This window comes from Parasteatoda tepidariorum, chromosome 3 (genome assembly GCF_043381705.1).
Source record: "Parasteatoda tepidariorum isolate YZ-2023 chromosome 3, CAS_Ptep_4.0, whole genome shotgun sequence".
Taxonomy (NCBI): Eukaryota; Metazoa; Arthropoda; class Arachnida; order Araneae; family Theridiidae; genus Parasteatoda; species Parasteatoda tepidariorum.
The window spans coordinates 93,497,433-93,517,258 of NC_092206.1; the positions used below are offsets into that span (position 1 = coordinate 93,497,433).

The 19,826-nt window shown below is 30.9% G+C and overlaps 1 protein-coding gene across 4 annotated transcripts in view; it reads left to right on the forward strand.

Moving 5' to 3' along the window:
- Positions 1 to 19,826, forward strand: part of LOC107444322 (LIM domain only protein 3) — a 142,715-nt gene that overhangs the window by 18,448 nt on the left and 104,441 nt on the right. The window contains exon 1 of one of the 4 annotated variants that reach the window (XM_071179015.1): positions 7,315 to 7,621. The exons of 2 other annotated variants lie outside the window; for them this stretch is intronic. The gene's annotated coding sequence lies outside the window, so the exon portion shown is untranslated. Of the gene's footprint in view, positions 1 to 7,314; positions 7,622 to 19,826 lie in introns of those variants that run through there. One more of the 4 variants, XM_021147361.3, reaches the window with a different exon arrangement.

Here is a 19,826-nt window from a genome sequence, read left to right on the forward strand (position 1 = left end):
ATATACAGCTGATCACTTTCTTTCCATCACTTTTTTTTAAAAAAATCGCTTAAAGATAAAAGTACATCAATGTAGAAAGAGACTCTGGAAAACAGAATCTTCACTAAAATGTCCTATTCTAAATTTTGATCCTTCAGGATCATCAATTTATGGTTTAAAAATTTATGTGGGAGGATAATTTTTTAACAATTCACATATTTCGAAGTTGCAATGTATGTACAGTGAATGACCAAAATTGGCTATTGCTGACTTCTACTGGTGAATGTTGACAATCACATAGTCGCTTTGGTAAATGTCCGAATTATATGCTGGGTCCAGTTAAGTCACACTGCCCGGTATGCTCTACATCGATGTTTTCTTAAGGTCAAGTGCCACTGCCCTGTATGCATTTAACCAGTAATGCTGTGATTGTTGACATTCACCGGTGAAAGTGGACATTCTCTTGATTTTGGTCATTCATGGTAACATATACATTAAATGTATTTTGTCTCCCCAAATATTTTCTAATAATAAGTTCATCAATAATAAGTTCTTCAAAGTCAACATGTTTTACTAAATTTTGTATCATATTTATATTATTTTTATTGCTGAAATAACTATCACAGCCCTAGATTTTTTCACATATGAATTTTTTTAAAAATAAAATTTAATCCATGCAAGAAAAAATATTGCAAAAGGTGGTTATTAAACGAAAGAAATCTATCGTTATTGGTCACTGACTCATTAGATTTAAGAAAAAAGTGGCTACTGAGTCATTGGAGTCTAAAGGCATTGGCTACTAACTGAAAATTCAAATTTTAAGGTTTACGTTTGAGGCTTTGCATTATTGTGGTGGATCACTCTTCCATTGCTGTTTGCAGAGTCCCCATATACCCCAAGCTTTGAAACATCGGACTGTCATTTATTTTGACATTTTCAAAGCCTTTTAAATGGTAAAAAATTCAGTAATAATGATGAACTTAAATTACACTTTGATGAATTTTTTGTTATAAGGATCATAAGTTCTATGATCATGAAATTTCCAGTTACTTAACATATGATCATGAAACAGAATGGAAGGTAATTGACTGAATATTGTTTATTTTGTGCTAAAAAAATTAAGTTTTATTTTACATTTAAAAAAAATTACTTTCTTGATGACCCAATAATGCGTCAAAGTAAATATGAAATGTGATGTTACCTGATTAAAAACTTCATTCGCTTCAAAAATGTACAAATAGGAAATAATTGTTATATTAAACAACTTATAGAGATTGCATAGAAGTAGTGTGACCTAATTGTTTACAGAAAGGATATTATGAAATATTTGGGGAAATATATTTCAACTTTGCATTGTTGTATGGATTTAAGTATTTAGTTAATGAATATTATACTTAATTCCATAATTATTTAACTATACTTAATTCTATAATTAAAGAGTGAAATTAAGTAATTAATTGAAATTAACTTTGCATTTCCGAATGGAAATTTATTTTAACTTTGTAATTGTCCGAATTGTATGGAATTAAGTTTGATATTGGAGACATCATTAACTAAACAATATAATTATTCAGTATGAGCTGGAAAATTATTCCTGAAAAACTACAAAAATAAAGCAAAAATCAAATCTTTCTCTTCTTTTTAATTATATCTGAAAAGAAATTCTAGGAATACAAAGCGACTATTCACGATTTATTTCAAACACCTACATTATTGAGTTCTTACATTGCATGATTAAACATACTTCCATTACATACTATAAAGCTGTATTTACCTACAATTAGTTCAAATCTTTTAAATTAGAAGTCATTAAACTTCAAAATATCTTCTAAATATTATTTTATAAGGCATTCAATAAGTGATTAAATTCTTTAAAATTATTTTACTCATGATATTATTTACACCAAAACAAATATTAATTTTTAAAATACGCAAAATTTCGACTTAATTTAATTATGAAACTGAAATAGCGTAGCATCTTACGCAATGATCGAAAATCGTCGAAACAATCTTACAAAGGTATTTAAAACATTAGATATCTTAATTGAAGAGAATACTAGATTTGAAATTTGAGAATTTAAAGGCAATATAATTTACTGGTTTAGTGCATTTCACAAAAATGTATCATCTGTAATAATAGCAAATGAAGAAACGTGTGTATATTAATCATATGTTTGCATTACAGTCGAAAAATCTTCTTCCATAAGAAAATTAAATTTAATAACTTTAATTTTCAAAATTTATATATCACCCGAAAATAATTTTAAAAATGCTGAAATAATAGTTATGAAATTTAATAGGCTAATAAGTATAGCCGAGTTTGCTATATATTAATATATACAGCAGGGAAACAAACGTAAACATATCTCTCCTTAATATAATTATGTTGCTTATTTTATTTAGTTGATATAGCAAGTTTTAGGCATTTAAAATTTTATTTGAATTATATTAAATCCTTCAAAATTTGCAAAATATAATTAAAATTTTTATATATATTTTAAGGGATTAATAAATACATTTGCAAGTTATAAAATTCATCCGTTTCTTTTCAGCGTTTTCATTTACTGCGTGTATCGATAGCTTGATATTCTATATATTAATATATTCTGTATATTATGTATATAATAATTAAACATATTTCAGATTAGGTAGTATCCGTCACATGTTAAAAACAATTGATTTAAATTACTCAAAATGTAATTAATAGATTCATTTTATAATATGGACTATTTTGACAAAGATTTTTAAATTAGTGTAAATGTTAAGCAATAATTTGATGGTAGTTGTTGCAATAATTCCTGTTCAAGTTATAAAATTTTTTATAACACATTAGCTGTTACTTAACACATTAATGCTTATCGTTTTTTTTTCATCATAAGCTCAAAAGAACTTCTTTAGCATAAATGTGTCAAATTAGTATGTAGAAGTGTTTTACTGCGAACATAAGGATCTAAACATTTCATTAAAAAGTTCTTTAAAACTATGTTTTACACATAGTGAAACTATTGTTTAAATTGTGGAGATATAAAAAAAATCCTATATAATTTGAATTTTAGAATTTTTTTTTATGCTACGAAAGGGATAGTAATATAGGTGTAGCTCAGAGACCTGCAAATTATACAGCACTCCATATTACTACGAATGTATAAGCTTTTAAATACTTTTAGTCATTCTTTTTTTCAATATTTAATAAAACCTTATTTGTTACTTTTTTGAAACTTTTTAATTCATTCACATTTTAATTCAACAGCCATAAAAGTGATCTATACTTATAAACAAAAAAGTATTCTATTTTATTTTATAACCATCGTTCAATAGCCGACCCATGTTCAATTCATGTTAAATTATTCATGTTCAACTCCGTAGCCTTGTAATTTTACACTCAATCCAGAACACAAGGGAGTTCTAGATCAAGTATTGAGAGAAATATGCCTTTGTAGAGGACTTTTTGATGGAACTAACCCGCATTTGCGTTGCATGGTGAGGAAAACCACGAGCATCTCCCTAGATTAGAGTGACGGCAAGGGGACTCTAACGCATGATCCAATTACTACTGAGGTTTTTTTTACGTTAGCACTGCGGTCGGCGAGAGCCGGGTGCGGAATTCGTATCGATCCGTCATTGCTGGGATCCGAACCCGGTTCACCTCATTGGAAAGCGAACCACCACAGCTCCGCTATACAAAGTTTCATACAAAGCATGCAAAGTTCAAAGTTTTCTCATATAAACGTTTCTATTACCAATGCTATAGATATTCTGTAACTATACTACAAAAAAACTGAGACTTCGAAACTTATCGCAAAGGCGTATAGAAAAGTGTACAGGGGTAGAGATAGAATAAACAACTGAACATTCAGAAATTAGCTCGAAAATTATCAACTGTTATACTAGATACCAAACGGGCCGCACTACAGGTCTCAGGAATGAAACTATGTACAAAGTTAAAATTTCGAACGCTGAAATGCAATATTTGTTTATGAAGATTAGAGAGTGCTTTTTTCCCAAAAGGTATTACAATTTAAATGCTTTTTTTGCGAATTTTTCTTATGTATTTTTGTTTTATTTTGCATTTTGCTTTGCTGCTCAAATTCTGTAAAACTTGTTGTTGATGTTGTAGGCCATTAAGGTACTGGAGGTGCGATTGTTCGTGTTTTTTAGTGGCGCAATCTACGGGAAAGAATTCGACTTCTGACGCACTCATACGTCATACCCGTTTATAGGGTGGACCCATTCATACATCTATTCATCCACAGATCGTAATTTTGTCCTGAACCGGAGAACCATCAATCTCCAATCTAGCACCCCCAGACCCCCAGAAGTGTGATTTGTTATGAGAACATGGAGGACTTTGTGACCCGGCAGATTTAATGTGCACCAGTCAGCATTTACTACACGGGTGTCTCCGGTTGTTTGCGGGCATCGAACTCATGACCTCTTGGACATGGACCCAACGTCGTACCAACCAGGCTATCCCGGCCTTATCTATAAGACTTTGAAACTTGAAATTACGAAGGTGTGTAGAAATACACAAGGAGTTCAAAGGCATTAAAAATATGAATTAATTATTGGTTCAAGAATTATTAACTGTTAAACTTGTGGTAAAAAAAAAACATGCTGATTGATCTATTGTCAACTTAAATAAAGCTATAGCGTTGAAATTCAAAATAAATAAAAAGTAAGAGATAGGTTAGATATTGCCAGATATAAATCTTAACATTAATCGACGAAACATCGAATCTGGAGAGAGATAGAAACTGTTTTCAAAGCGAATTTTATACGATATGTGGTTATCGCTATAGATTAATAATTGCTAATCATTTTTTTTTTCTAAGACACCCTTTCGTGGGCCAGAGCCTTCCCTAAAATCTCCGTTCATTCTGCTCTTTTCTTTGCGATTGTTCTCCAGTTAGTAATTCTTACAATTTTGAAATCCTCTTCCACACAGTCAAGCCATCTGATCTTAGGCCTTCCTTTAACTCTAATTCCCATTGGTTTCCAATTGAAGATCTTAAATGTCATGGAAGAAATGTCTATTCAAGAGATGTGACCCTCAAACTTTAAGAGGCATATTTTGATGTATTTGTTGATCTCAGCTTCCTTGAATAGCCTATATAGTTCAAAATTATGTCGTTGTCTCCATAAGCCATCCACATTTATAGCACCAAAATTTTTTTTCTACTCTTTTCTCTCTAAAACAGCACGATTTATAAAGACTATTTTTCAGATCCATATGTTAAGACAGGTCAAATGATTGTTTTATATAGTATTATTTTTATTCGCATTTGAAATAATTTTGACATTAGAAGTGTTCTTAAGCAGTGAAGGTATCGATTAATTACTTGTCATTTATTATTACTTATTTGTCGCATATTCTGTATTCCTAGGTTTAATTTTTTTCCAAGAAAATTTACTAACTATTTAAATCATGCTATGACTGAAAAATAATTAAATATTTCAATACAATTAACCTATTAATAAAAGGAGCATACATAAATTTATAATTACTTTATATTTTCTAAACAAAATGATCTTTTTTCTCGACTTTTTTTAAAAAGCTTATTACGAAAAAAAAAACGAATTGGTGCTGGGATAGGAATTGTTTTCAAACAGATGGTCTATCTTCACTGAGTAATGACTCTCGGGGAAATAGGGATACTGTTTTTCTATGCCATTAATTTACCAAAATTTAGTTAACCTGAAAATGTAACTGCTGCAAATCAATCGTAAGTTTTGCAAACAATCACATAAAACATTCTTTCCCCTTGATCTTCAATAATGAATGAGAAATCAACCATGGGAATCGGTGAGTAGATCAGGGGTTGGAACCTCCAAGTGCTTATAAAATGTTGTGCTATGAATTTAGATTCCATAACAAATAAATGAATATGAATTTGTTGTAATAGACATAACTAACTTGTTTCTGAAAAATAAATCCTAATAATAGAACTCTCGTGTAACTATCTTTTTCTTTTGAAGAAATTTAGCCATCTTTTTATGATGTATTTGACGCAATGGGTTAAATGTTAATGTTAAATGTTAGTATTTTTACAGAAATAAAAAGAAAGAAATTACATATATTTACTAATCGGATATGCTTAATATTTGGGAAAACTTGTATTTTGAAATTCGCTGAAGATTTTCCAAGCATAGAATTTTTACATTATTAACCTATTTTTATTTCATTATATATCAAAGATGTACTCTTTTTTTTCTTCTATTTTCAGTCATTTTTCTTGTTTAAATGTATCCCAAATTTTTAAACTCATTTCGTAGTTTTTTTTTCTTTTATATCTAAAACGATACAAATAGAAATAAATATTTCTTTTTATATTTCTACCACTTATTTTACGTAGTTTATATTTATGTGAAAATAAAACAAAGATATTATTTTTTTTACTATTTGGAGTAATTTTACTTTTTATGGTATAAACTTTATCCAAACATTTTTAAAATTGCAATAATGCTTGGACCCTTTCTTACTTGCATTAAAACAAGTATAAATAAAAATGTCTATTTATCCGTAATATTACACATTTAAAAAAAAAGTATTTTTAAGACAATGAAAAAATTTTTAAACAAAATTTGTATATTGTTTATATTTATGTTAAAATGAAACAAAAATGTTAGTTTTTTTTAAAGCTAATTTCAATCATTTTCTTCTTCATCTATGGCACAAAATCATGCCAAAAATTAAACTACTTTTGTTTTCAAGTTTTACTTTTCTTTTACTTAAATCTATACAAATAGAAATAAATATATCTACTTATGATGATGCTTAACACGATTGGAATAAAATATTTTGAAGATCACTTAGAATTTTTAAACCTATTTTGCATACAACTTATATTAATATATAACTTACATTTAATTCAACATGTTCGTATTTTTTAACTCTTCGCCCTAATTTCTCTTTTCTATGGCACGAAGTTTTACCAAAAATATTTAAACTGTCTAAAAGTGTTTACTTAAATAAATCGATGCAAATAACAATAAATATGCTCTATTTGTATATCAATAGTGATTAACATTTAGAAAAAACAAATATTTTTAATTCCACTTTGGATATTTTTTTAATTTTTATTATATTCAAATTATATTTGAACTATTTACAGTAATTTTCCTCGCCTGTAGATTTCAATTTATGCAAATATTTTTAAATCACTTTAGTTTTTTTATTACCTACTTATCTATAATGTATTTAAGAAATCAAATATTTTAAGATCGTCTAATGCAGTCCAAATAAACATCAGTGAAGGGGGTGTGGCTACAATGAAGACGACGACAATTCTAATCTTGTGGGTCTATTATGTTCCATCCAATATATGTGAATTCCTTGGGATTTGTGTAGAAGGAAAGTCAAGTCTAAGACCTTTACTGGCGTCAGCAGCTGAGAGATGTTTACCAAATCTGCCAACTTCACATTTGTCTTCCGTCGGTGGTTTCCTTCCGGCAGAGGATGGATGGGCGACTGACACAGATAGTAGTCGACTCTGTGTGTGTGTCGACATCGACCACCAATTATCTTTAGCCTTTCTATTATTTCATTCCTTCCTTCGATGCTATTCTGAGCAATAACTGCCCTTTTGACCAAGCGTTGCTCTTTTAAGAAGTCAGTCTGGCTAGTTTAAAACTTTGAAAAGAGGTAATGTGGCTTATTTTACCGGTTCTTCTGTGTTATGTATTTATTACGCTTTAAGCTTTCATTGCTACTATTAGGATTTATTGGTTACTGTGCATAGTCATCAAATATCGTTTCTCTTGAGTTTTTAATTTATTCTGTTTAAAGTATTATTACCTCACTAATATTAGGATATATAGGTTACTATGCATAGTAATCAGATCCTAGCTCTTTTTTTATTTTATTGTGATTTTTATTTATTTAAATTTGTGTTTTTTATTTCTTTTATTTATTATATGTTTATTACCCATTAGCAAAATGGGTGTCGTTTTGGATCTGATGGCGTGCGCACTTTATTTGGACGTCATCACACTTTTCAAGGGTAATAGTAAACAGTGCGCATGCGTCGTCATTGCACGCGTTGCTATGACGACAGCTTCTATTTGATATTTTTTTAGAATTCTTTTTATCACTTTTAATTTGGTATGCATTAAGTTGGTGAGTTTATTTTTCAGATATGGGATATGGGAGATCCCATGTGGGTGATCCCATATTTTGAGATACGGGAGATCCCATATATACTTGAGTTGTGAATAAAAGAGAATTTCATCATTTGAAAGATATTTTGTCAATGGGTAACCTGTGATGGGCTTTTGGCGATCCCAATTTGTTTGTTTGCTTTTTAACTTAAGCAATTTTGCTATTTATTAATAGTATTATTTATTTTTCAGATTGTGTTTTTTTTTATTATTCTGAGGACCAATATGGTCGAAACTTTCTGGCCAGGTATCTCGGCAGTCGGGCATATTGACCTTCATGTTTACGCTAAAGGTAGTCTGGCAAGTCAGCGGTACAGGGACAAGATATTTGTACCCTATATGAGACTTTACGCGGATCATATGGGTCTTTATGGACAATTGCACTTGTCCACCCAGCACTTAGATGGTTGAGGAATTCCTCCTATTGGATGATATTCAATGATTGGAGTGGCCTGCGATGTCTCCTGACGTTAATCTCATAAACACGTAAGAAACATCTTTGGACCCTCAATTGCGACTCAAGGACTATAGTCCATTCCACCTTAAGTTGGCACTGGAGAGAAAGGTAGGTAGACCAGATTACATGGAAACTGGGTTACTCTTTAAGTCAGTACGGGGATAAGGTAGCAACAAAGGGAGAGAAAGTGGCTAGTATTGGCGTTTAAGAAAGCAAAACGGCGATTTTTTTTTTAAAACCAATAATCGTACTAAAATTTTGTACAGAATACGGAAAAGAGCACGATTTTTTATAGCATTTCTCATAATTATTATTTTAAGATACTAGTTGTAAGCTGATTTCTTAATTAGTATTTAAAAAGCAGATTTTCTTATTACGATTTTTTAACTAAACGAAACTAATTTTAAACAGAAAAAAATAGATATATTTAAAAATATTCTTTCTTGCTGAAATCTAANTGTTTTTTTTTTTTTTATTTTATTGTGATTTTTTATTTATTTAAACCTGTGTTTTTTATTTATTTTATTTCTTATATGTTTATCATCCATTAGCAAAATGGGTGTTGTTTTTGGTTTGATGGCATGCGCACTTTATTTGGACGTCATCACACTTTTCAACGGGGTTCAAGAGTAATAGTAAACAGTGTGCATGCGTCGTCATTGCACGCGTTGCTATGGCGACCGTTTCTGTTTGATATTTTTTTAGAATTCTTTTTTTAACTTTTAATTTTGTTCTGCATTAAGTAGTTGAGTTTATTTTTGAGATATGGGAGATATGGAAGATCCTATATTTTGAGATATGGGAGATCCCACATATACTTCTTGAGTTGTGAATCAAAGAGAATTTCATCATTTGAACTATATTTTACCAATGGGTAACCAGTGATCACCTTTCGGCTATCACAATTTGTTTGTTTTTTAACTTACGCAAGTTTGATATTTATTATTATTATTTATTTTTTATATTGTGTTTTTTTTTTATAATTTTAAGGACCAATGTGATCGAAAAATTCTGGGTAGGCATCCTGACAGTCGGGCATACCGACGTTCATGTGTACGCTAAAGGTAGTCTGACAGGTTAGCGGTATAGGGACGAGATATTTGTAAACTATCTGAGACTTTACCGCGGAGCATATGGGTCTATATGGACAATAACGCCTGTCCACCCGGAGCTCAGTTGGTTCAAGAATTCCTCCAATTGGAAGGTATTCAATGACTGGAGTGGCTTACGATGTCTACTTACATTAATCTCATAAAACACGTATGGAACGCCTTTGGACGCTCAATTGCGGCTTGAGGACTAGCTCCTATGACCATCGATGGATTCAAGGTTCCCATGGTGCAAGAGTGGGTGCGGTTGCCTCAGGGATGGGTAAAAACCCTGGTTAACAGTATGAATCACCTATGGTGATTTAGCCGGTCTGAGAAATGTGCAGCTGTTAGAGGTGATCATACAGCCTATTAGAAATGGTTTTTTTTTTTTTTTTTTTTTTNTTTTTTTTTTTTTTTTTTTTTTTTTTTTTTTTTTTTTTTTTTTTGACTGACAGATTGTCGGTCTAGTCTAGACAAATGACCAGTTCTCTTATTTAGGAAACAGATTGTGCCTATTTTGTTTCCCCAAACATATATATGTAATTTGAGCAAGGAACGTAATTTATTGGTTAGTTGCATAGTACTCAAAACTTTAGAATAGTATGTTATTTCAATGTAATAGTTTTAGCATTTATTTCAGCTTATTACATCACTACTGGTGAAAAATAACTATTCTAATCAATAAACTCAATTCTTTTATGACCACGTGTTTCACTCAGAAGAAGTTAGTCTAGTTGAAAATAGTAAATTTAAGTAAAAGCTTATTTTCCAGTATTTATTATTTTTTTTATTTATTTAGTTCTTTTAAATTTTCATTTCTATTACAAGGTCATATTTATTATTATGCATAGTGATTCAAATATTTAATTAGCATGATATCGATAGAGGAGAAATATTAGCAAGTTAGTTAGCGCATTACAGCAAAATTAGTATAACTATTTTGGGCAATAAATTTCTTTCTGACGTCGCGTTGCCCTTTTGAGAAAGTAGTCTGTGTAATTTAAGTTATAAAAGAGGTAATTGTTAATTTGTGCTTTATTTTTGTATTTTATATTTATTCTTTTTAAAAATTAATTACTATTACTGGATTATATTGTTTAGTATCCATAGCTATCAGAATGTGTTAATAGCATCATATTAAATAATTTGAAAGTTTATATTTTAGTAAGTTCTTTCAGCATATTTTAGCACAATAAATATTTATTGTGAGTAATAAATATTTTTTTCGCCACGCACTGTAATGTAATTAATATACAAAATAACTTATAATGTTCAAATTGGAAAATTATTTCACGCTTCTAATAATTCTTTAAAACTAGGTATTATTGTTTAAATTGTTTGTGTTATCATTAAACATTAAGATGGTGTAAACAAATTTGTTATTTTTCTGATTATCTTTAGTTTTTCCTACTTTTCCACTCCTGTAAAACATATCGTGAAAAAATAGCTTGTCGGTATATAAATGTTTCAAAAAAATTAAGAAATACAAAAAATTAGCATAAATTAGTGTTATTTCAAAAGTTTATAGCAGAAAAGTACTTTTTGTTAGGATTTTTGGGCCCTCTTTAGCATGTATGAAATCAATTTTATTTTCATTTTGTTATTGCTTTTCAATTTAATTTCCTTTAAAATTCATTTATTTAAAATTTTTCATTTCGTTATATGTTTTTTTAATAATTTCCAGTCATTTATTTTTCTCGAGTTTTACTATTTAAAATATTTAAATTTATAATTGATAATATGAAATGTTTTCAAAAATAGAAAAATTTGCTTAATTTTTGATGTTATATTAGTCCATTTTTAAAAATGCATTTATTTACTTGCATATTTTATTTTAATTCCAATTTTTCGTCTTAACATTTTATTATTTGTTTGATTACGATTAAATTCGACTATTATTCACTTATTTTATCTTTATTTTGTCATTTTTATTAAAAAGATTTTTGAATTATTGAAATTAAAGGAATAAATGTTATGTTAGCCTGTTTTTGTATTCTAACATTTTGCCATGATGTTTGCATTAACTTTATTTTAGTTTAAAAATTATATTTCTAATTATTATGATATTTTTTACATTACTATTACAGTTAATAACTCTGAAATTGTTATTTAATATATTTTATACGTGATGTTTTTTTAGTAATTTCTAAAATAGTATATTTAATAATTTATTGAGTATTTTTTATTGAAATTAAGTCTAAATTTTTTTAACTTGTAAATTCGTATATATTTTTGTTCTGAATGTTTGACAATACTTTTTTAGTTATTTTGCCTTGTTGTTAAATTAAAAATATTTTCGAAATTTTATTATTAATATTTTTATAATTTTTGAGTTCTTTAATATCTCATGATTTTAATGTATTCTCTAATTATTATCTTAAAAGAGTTTTTTTTATCAGATATTAAAACTTGACATTTTTTTAAACTTGCAATTATTTTTAAATAAAAATATTGATGAAATCCAAAGTAGAAAATTATCTTATTAAACTTGAGCAAAATTAAGAAAAATAAAGGATATAAAATTATTTTAAAAAACTTTATAAATAAACGAATGAAATAGTTATAAATAATGAAAATTTTAAAAACAAAACTTCTTAATAAAAAATAAAGTTTTAACTAATTTATAAGATTTCTAAAAAAACTTTTCGACAAATACATTTCAAACGTGAAGTTTTGACACATACGCAAACAAAAATAAGTAAATAAGTGAATAAAATAAATAAATAAATAAAATGCTTCCTTTGCTTTTTTTGTAATGAAATTCATGATTGTTTGAAGCATTCTTTTAGTTTAAACTCAAGCATTTATTTCAAGAAATAAAGGGAAAAGAGCAACAAATAAAAATGAAGCACAAACTTATTACAGCTCTCAACACCAAAATATCCGGACAGTGTATCTCAGAGTGCAAATGATGTTACTACAAAGGGCATGTAAAACACTGTTAGCATTTTTGATCTAAAATTACTGTAAAACAGCCCTTACAGCTGTCTGTCCCACCGTAAAAATATGGTTAGGAACAATTCTTTATAGTTTTGAAACCGTTTGCAACTGGTATGTTCAGAAAACATTGAATGCCAAATTATACAGTTTTTTAACACTTTGCAACTCGCATGGTTTCAAAACCATAAAAAGGAAATTTAGCTGGACATTGGAATTAGTTTATGTAAGGCATTTAGTTAGGTAAAAAGACATTGGAGTTAGGTGTGGTTGAGTTGTGTTTTGTAGAATGAACCGTGAATCGAGGCTTAATTATTTTATCTGGTGGTGCCATCTAACGTGAGTGATGCGAAAAATTAGAATTTTTGTGTTAAGCAGCTTTGTGGTAGTGTCTATGCGCGGCTGAGAGTTTCGTATTCTAGTAGTCCATGGTCCTGCATTGGGAAGCGCAGGACACTTGGAATTTCTTCATATCATGGTTGTTCATTCGATTAACCGTGACGTTTATGTTTCGGAACAATTCTTCAGTTTTGCAGTTTTGAAACCGTCTGCAACCGAGAAACCGAGAATACAAGATTAAATAGTTTTTTTAACAATTTACTATTCGCATGGTTTCAAAATCGTAAAAATTACATTTAGCTTGACATTGGAGTTAGTTTATGTTGGGCGTTAGTTAGTTAAATAATATTTGAGTTAGGTTGTGGATGAATTGTGCTTTGTTAAATGAATCGGGAACTGTGGTTTAATTATTTTATCTGGTTGTGCCAGCTGTCGTTAGTGATGATCAGCTAACGTAGGCAGCTCTTTGGTGATGTCTGTCTATGCGTGTATGACAGTTTCATACTCCAGTAGACCAGTTTCTCCAATTGGGAAGTGCAGGACACTAGGAATTTCTTCATGAGTTGAAGAGGCTGAAGAAATATTTTAGTATTAAATCTGGGATTTGAGCCCTTGTTTAGATTAGCCCTCTCAGCTCTAGTACGTATCTATGTGCAAAAAATACGTGGGTTAATAAGAGCATAGTGACCCAGTTGGCATGGATATAATTCTGATTGTTTAACTGTATTAGGTGAAAACAGTTGCTGAATTATTCATTTTCACTTCACAGTTAACTGTTTGAATACTGTCTTTTTTATGGTCATATGGTTATTAATGAATTGTTATTTAATGATTTTTCCAAAACATTTCTAGTAGTGAATATTCATAAAAAAATTACGTTTTATCAACGAAATATTTATGTGTCTTCTGTACATCTCATTTAAGTCAACAATATTTGACCGAAATTAGGAATTTCAACAAGTTCTTTGGCTTTGGCTATTCACAAAATTTTTATTTATCTGTTTATTATTTTATTTACTTATTTTTTTCTTTTCTTATGTGAAATTTTCGGCTGTTTTTCGTATTTTGTGACCGACAGACAGTTGTGACACAAAAGAACCCCTGCTTTTTCCTTATTATTATTGAATCAAAAAAATTGCGTTTTGACTAATTTTTATACGAATTTGTTAAGATCAGTAGCGTTTGGCTGGTATCGAGTAACTAAATTCCAGTCCTGACCAGAAAACAATATATTCCCAGTCATTATTGAAACTCTTTCCAACAAAAATCTGTCTATTAATCTGACTAAGAAGATTTCTTCAACTTAGCTCGTTTATGACTTTTGAATCTTCCCGAACTGCATTTTCACTGTCCTCAATTATGTATTTAAACATCATGTTTGTAATGGTCGATGGGGATTTGAAGTTTAGAATCCTCGTCGGTAGAAAACCTAACATTTTTGCTATGTTCCTGGGTTCCGACCTCTGATAACTTTCCTAAGGCCATTGAGAACGAGGATTTTTAACTTTTGAAATTTTATCTCTTGTCTTAAAATGTTTTTTTTTTTAAATTTTTCTACTTTTCAAAGTTTCGATCACCATAAAGTTTCTGTAAAGTTCTGTTTGTTCTATAAAGCTCTGTTGCTCTATTTTTGCGGCATAACCTGTCGTTTTCTATCCTCACGGAATATGAGAACAACTGTGGTTAATATATCGCTCATAGGCTGCAATAGAGGCACAACTAAAAAAAAACACGCGTTCTGGACTAAGAGCAGGTGTAAATATGAAAATACACATTCTTTCAGTAGCAGCACAACTCATCATTCAACTTGACGGTAATTTTCGTTTAAGCAAACGAAACCATTTCTTATGTATTTTGCTTAGCAATGAAAACTTTAAACCCACTTATCTCAAAACTTGATTTTTTGAGTTGTGCCGCTATTGCAGCCCATGAGCGATATATTCGTAAGTACGAGGATTGTTTTTTAAGTAAGGGCCGTTAAAAAATGAAAACCAAACGAAAGAAAATTTTCAAGGAGCAAATTTATTTTCCAATTTTATTACGTTTCTATCTTTTTTTTAGCATAGTTGCCAAGTTTGTTTAAACAGTTATATTTTTAAAAAAACTAGATTTAGAATACTCTCTTCATACAAACTTGCCGCCTGCTCCGTTAACCGAGAGGTTATGGCAGTTTTCACTTATTCGTCATCGTTGTAGTGATTGGCTCCAAAATGTTGTTTGAAATACAGGGAAAAGATGAAAATCACTCAGAGCAAGGTTTGTGTTGTTTGAGGGGTTGGTATGGAGCTTCCCAAATAAAAGAGTCTTATAAAGCTGGGATCTGAGCTGCGGAGCGAGTCATTGTCTTAGAGTAACAAAAAATTCCTTGTCAGCACAGCAGGGAATTTTGCTACTTCACAAATCCGCCAGTGAAGGTATTCATCAGACTGGTTTTTTGCCAATTAAAAACGCATCACTGACTTTAAGTCGTGCGTGGCTGGCGATTCGTTAAATTTGAGCATTTTAAAGACACGGAACTGACTATACAGTTTACCTACACTGCTGCAACTGAGCACAGTTGTTCCCAAAGAATGTCGGCACGGCCGGGATAGCCTGGTTGGTATGTCCAAGAGTTCGTGGGTTCGAACCCCACCGGCCGAAGACTCCCCATGTAGTAAATGGTGACTGATGCACGTTAAATCTGTCGAATCGCAATGTCCTCCATGTTCCCAAAACAAATCAATACCTCCTGCGGGCACTGATCCAGGAGTTTCCTTGCCTTCTGGATTGGTTCAAAATTACAAGGCTCTGGAGTTGAACATTGGTAGTCGTAAACCCAAAATTGGGTCGGCTGTTCAACTACGGATATATAAAGAATGTCGGGACACGATACAAGTATTCGTTGCGACGCTCGCGTCACCTATTAGTGCATAGAGCAAAACGGCCCTTACTTAAAATACAACCCTCGTATATTAGTCTCTGTCATTGTCTACAAAATTTTCTTATCAGCTTAACATCTTTTAGGCTTAATACAGTAAGTCCAGTGATACTTTTAGGCTTATTAAAATATATATCACTTGTTTGTTCAATTAGTCTAGCTCACTATATAAGTTTTTGCACTAAGCACGTGTACAAAACTCATTTGCGGTAAGTCTAAACAAAGCCTGGTATGTCGACTAAAACTTCGTGCATATTTTAATCAGACTTGTGGACTGATAATAATAAGATTGAAAACTATCAGGCTGAATCGAAAATTCCGACGCACTTTTTCAATTAGCCTGACGTATAGTAAAAGGACGTATTTGAAAAAGCTGTTTTAATTAGCCTACAATCTATACAAAAAAAAATATCATAAATTATAAGTCAGTACTTTTTTAGCATATATTTCGATTAAAAACGAAAAATATTATCCATTACTTGATAATGGCTATTGCAGCACAAGCAACAGATATTGATGCACACGCACACTTTCAACAAAACAACTTCATATATAGCTGGAGATAAATAAAGCTGTAAAAGAGGGGTTGTGGGACAGGGGCGCTATGGGGGCAAAGGGGGGAAGTCCATTGTCGTCAGATGCAGTGACGCGAAGAGAAACTTACAGATGAATGGTTTTCCCAGTCGCTGGTCTTGTAGTGGACTCAGTGAATGGGGCGCATCTTGAAGATTGCTCGAATGCGTACAAGAGCGCAGGGGCGCTTTATTGTACAGCCCTAGATTTCGGCGCGATAATAGTCAATGAATGGTGGCCGGTCGTCTTTCTTAAATAGACTATTCAGCTGTTCCGAGCTCTGAATCGGTTATAGGCAATAAAAGCCTTTAATTACATTCGAGTTATTAAGTAGGAAGGGGGAGTTCTTTTTAACGAGGTTCGATATAAAAGGCGATCATAATACCCATGGATTATAGACTCGATGTATCATTATTATTAAGTAAAAAGAATGAACCTGAAATTGGTTTTTAGATAACAGTATATTGATTGAAGGAAAAAAAACTATTTTTGTAAGGATCAAGGAAACAATGAAGCTTTTTTCTCCCTTACTTAAATTTCGTAATAAGTTATTGTTTAAAATAAGGGTGTTACATTTAATTTTGGGAGATAAGATTTTAGTCTTTGCAGTAGTTCAATATTTTATTTTTTTATTTTATGAGTCATTATTTAAGGTGTAAAGAGTTTTAAATTAGTTTTTGGTTCATCGCTGACAACCATAATAAATTTTCTTCATAAATCTCTGGCTTTAAAAATAACCGCTGTTGTTTACATTTAAAAATTTTGAGATATTTTCGTTGACTTCGTGTAAAAAGTAATAAGCAATACACATTCTTTTAAGTTTTATGCAAGCAAATTGTGTACTAATTGAAGACTATTATATTGTTAAAAATCCGCTGCTTTTTTTGCATTTAAAAAATATTTGTGAGGAACTTTGTCTTAAAGGCAAATTAATTTAAATTTTTATGGAGTCCTCAATTTGTAAGTAAGCAAATTTTAATGTCCCATTTATTTAACAGTGAATGCAGTGAAATACGCAAGAAACATGCTTTATTGTTTATAAAAATTTCGCTCTTAAAAGTTCGATTCAGCTAAAAAAAAGAGAGAGGTTCTATCCCTCTATGGAAAAATACATCATTATTTTTTTTTCTTTTATAAATTAATTAAATTAAATCACTCAAGAAACAGCCATTTGTCGTCCAAAAAAAGCATTGAATATCAGGATCAACAGTTTATTTTATTTTATTTTAAGACCATCATTGAACAACCGATTCAATTTTTTGGGTTTACGACAACGAATGTTCAACTCCATATCCTTTTTATTTTGAACCTAACACAGAAGACAAGAGAACTCTCTTGGATCAAGTATTGAGACAAATTCGCCTTCATGGAGGACTTTTAGATTTAACTAACCTGCATTTGCGTTACATGGAGAGGAACACCACGGAAACCTCCCACGGTTAAACTAACGTCAAGGGGACTCGAACCAATGATCCGTTTTCCTTTGTGCGGATACTTTACGTCAGCACTATGGTCGGCGCTAGCCGGGTGCGGAATTCATTTTGACCAGCCATCGCTGAGGTTTGAAACCGGTTCACCTCATTGGAAGGTGAACGCCCTACCCCCTGAGCCCCCATGACGCAGGCTCTACAGCTTCTAGAGAATAGCATCATGTCCGTTCCAACTTTACTTCTCAGATAACCAATTACTCACCATTTGAAAATGGATGGGTTTCAAGTTGCTTTAATAATTGAACAGAATTCTTTACGATGATAGACGGATTTGTGACGACGCACATTTATTTCTCCTTCAGATTTACATAGCATATAATGATAACTAGAATAAAAATGCGACAGATCGAGTATTTCTTGTAAAAAAATGCAATTTCGCACTGTGAAGATCCCATTTCTGCAATTACTGCTTCACGTTGACTGCTTTGCTCATGATATATGCAGAGAAATTTGTTAAGTATCACATGCAGATAATATTTACAGATTTATTATAAGTAAATTAAATTTATATTCTAATACCTAGTATCATTAATTCTATGTATTACAAGTAGTAACCTTTATATCTTGTTTATTTTATAAGTTGGGATAACCACCCAGAATGAAATTTCATCTCTCACATTTAAGATAAAAGTGATAAAATATTTAAAAATTTGCATTAAAAAATGTAAAAAAGAAAATTCTAGAAAAGTTTTTTAAAAAAATACTAAAATGGTACAAATTTAAACAACCTTAAATTATGTTTTAAAATAAACGTAACCTAAATAGTTAATAAGCTTAATAGTTAGCACCTAAATAGTTTAGAAACGAGCGACAAAATTTTATCAATTTTTTTTCTTCCAAAGTATCCTTCTCATAAAAAAGTTGTACAAATGCATTATGCAAAAAAGGTTCATAACTTTAAATTGATAGCACGTGTTCAAGACGCGTGGAAATTGAAAAAAAATATCTAGAGAATAAAAATAAATAAATAAATGGCACACAGTCAAGTGATTTTTGGAGTATGTTTTCAAAAAAGATTGCACTAAATATTTTTAAAAAAATCTAATAACTTGTCTCGTTAAGAAATATAACTTGATAAAATTTGTAAGAATGCGATTCGCAAAAAAGTTCAAAACTTTACAATTCAAATTAAAAGCTATACAGAAAATTGAACGTGGTTTTGGAGTATCTTTTCAAAAAGTTCGCACCTTCACAATGGAAGAAAGAAAATGCGTGATGACTTGCCTTGATAAAAAGTTTTCAGAACGTCTGTTATACTCAATAAAAAGTTATGCATATAAATATTTTTTTTCCCAATGGCAGGCACTGAATTTGAATCTTTTGCCTATACTGTGCCAGAATTGTTGCTCATTTCGCGTTACCCAGTGGGCACCTGTGAACCAAAGTCACGGAGGCGAGCAACATTGCCCACGCCACACTGCCACAAGCCCGTTTATAGGGTGGGCCACATTAACACATCATACAACAGAGGACAATACATAGAGAGAGAGAGAGTAGCATCCATGCCCAGAGCGGGATTCGAACCCGCAGCCTATGGCTTCGCAGTCAGGCACGCTAACCGCTCGGCCACCTGGCCGGCATGCATATAAATATATTATAATTTAAAACTCCACGCTGAAAATTAAAAAATATATTTAAAAAAAAACAAAAACAAAATGTCGAATAGTTATGTATGAGTATAATTGAAAGGGTTAAAATCATCATTGATTGGCGTAGAAAAACGAAGGCATTTGGCGCAACAGTAGGAAGCAGCAAACCTAAATTAAAGCACCAGAAAGTGTAACATGTTGGAATAGAGAGGGGGAGGGGGTGGACAAAAAAACACCAAGACGTAGTCACCCGCGTTCCCATTTAAACTATGGAGAGATACATACACTCAGTGAGAA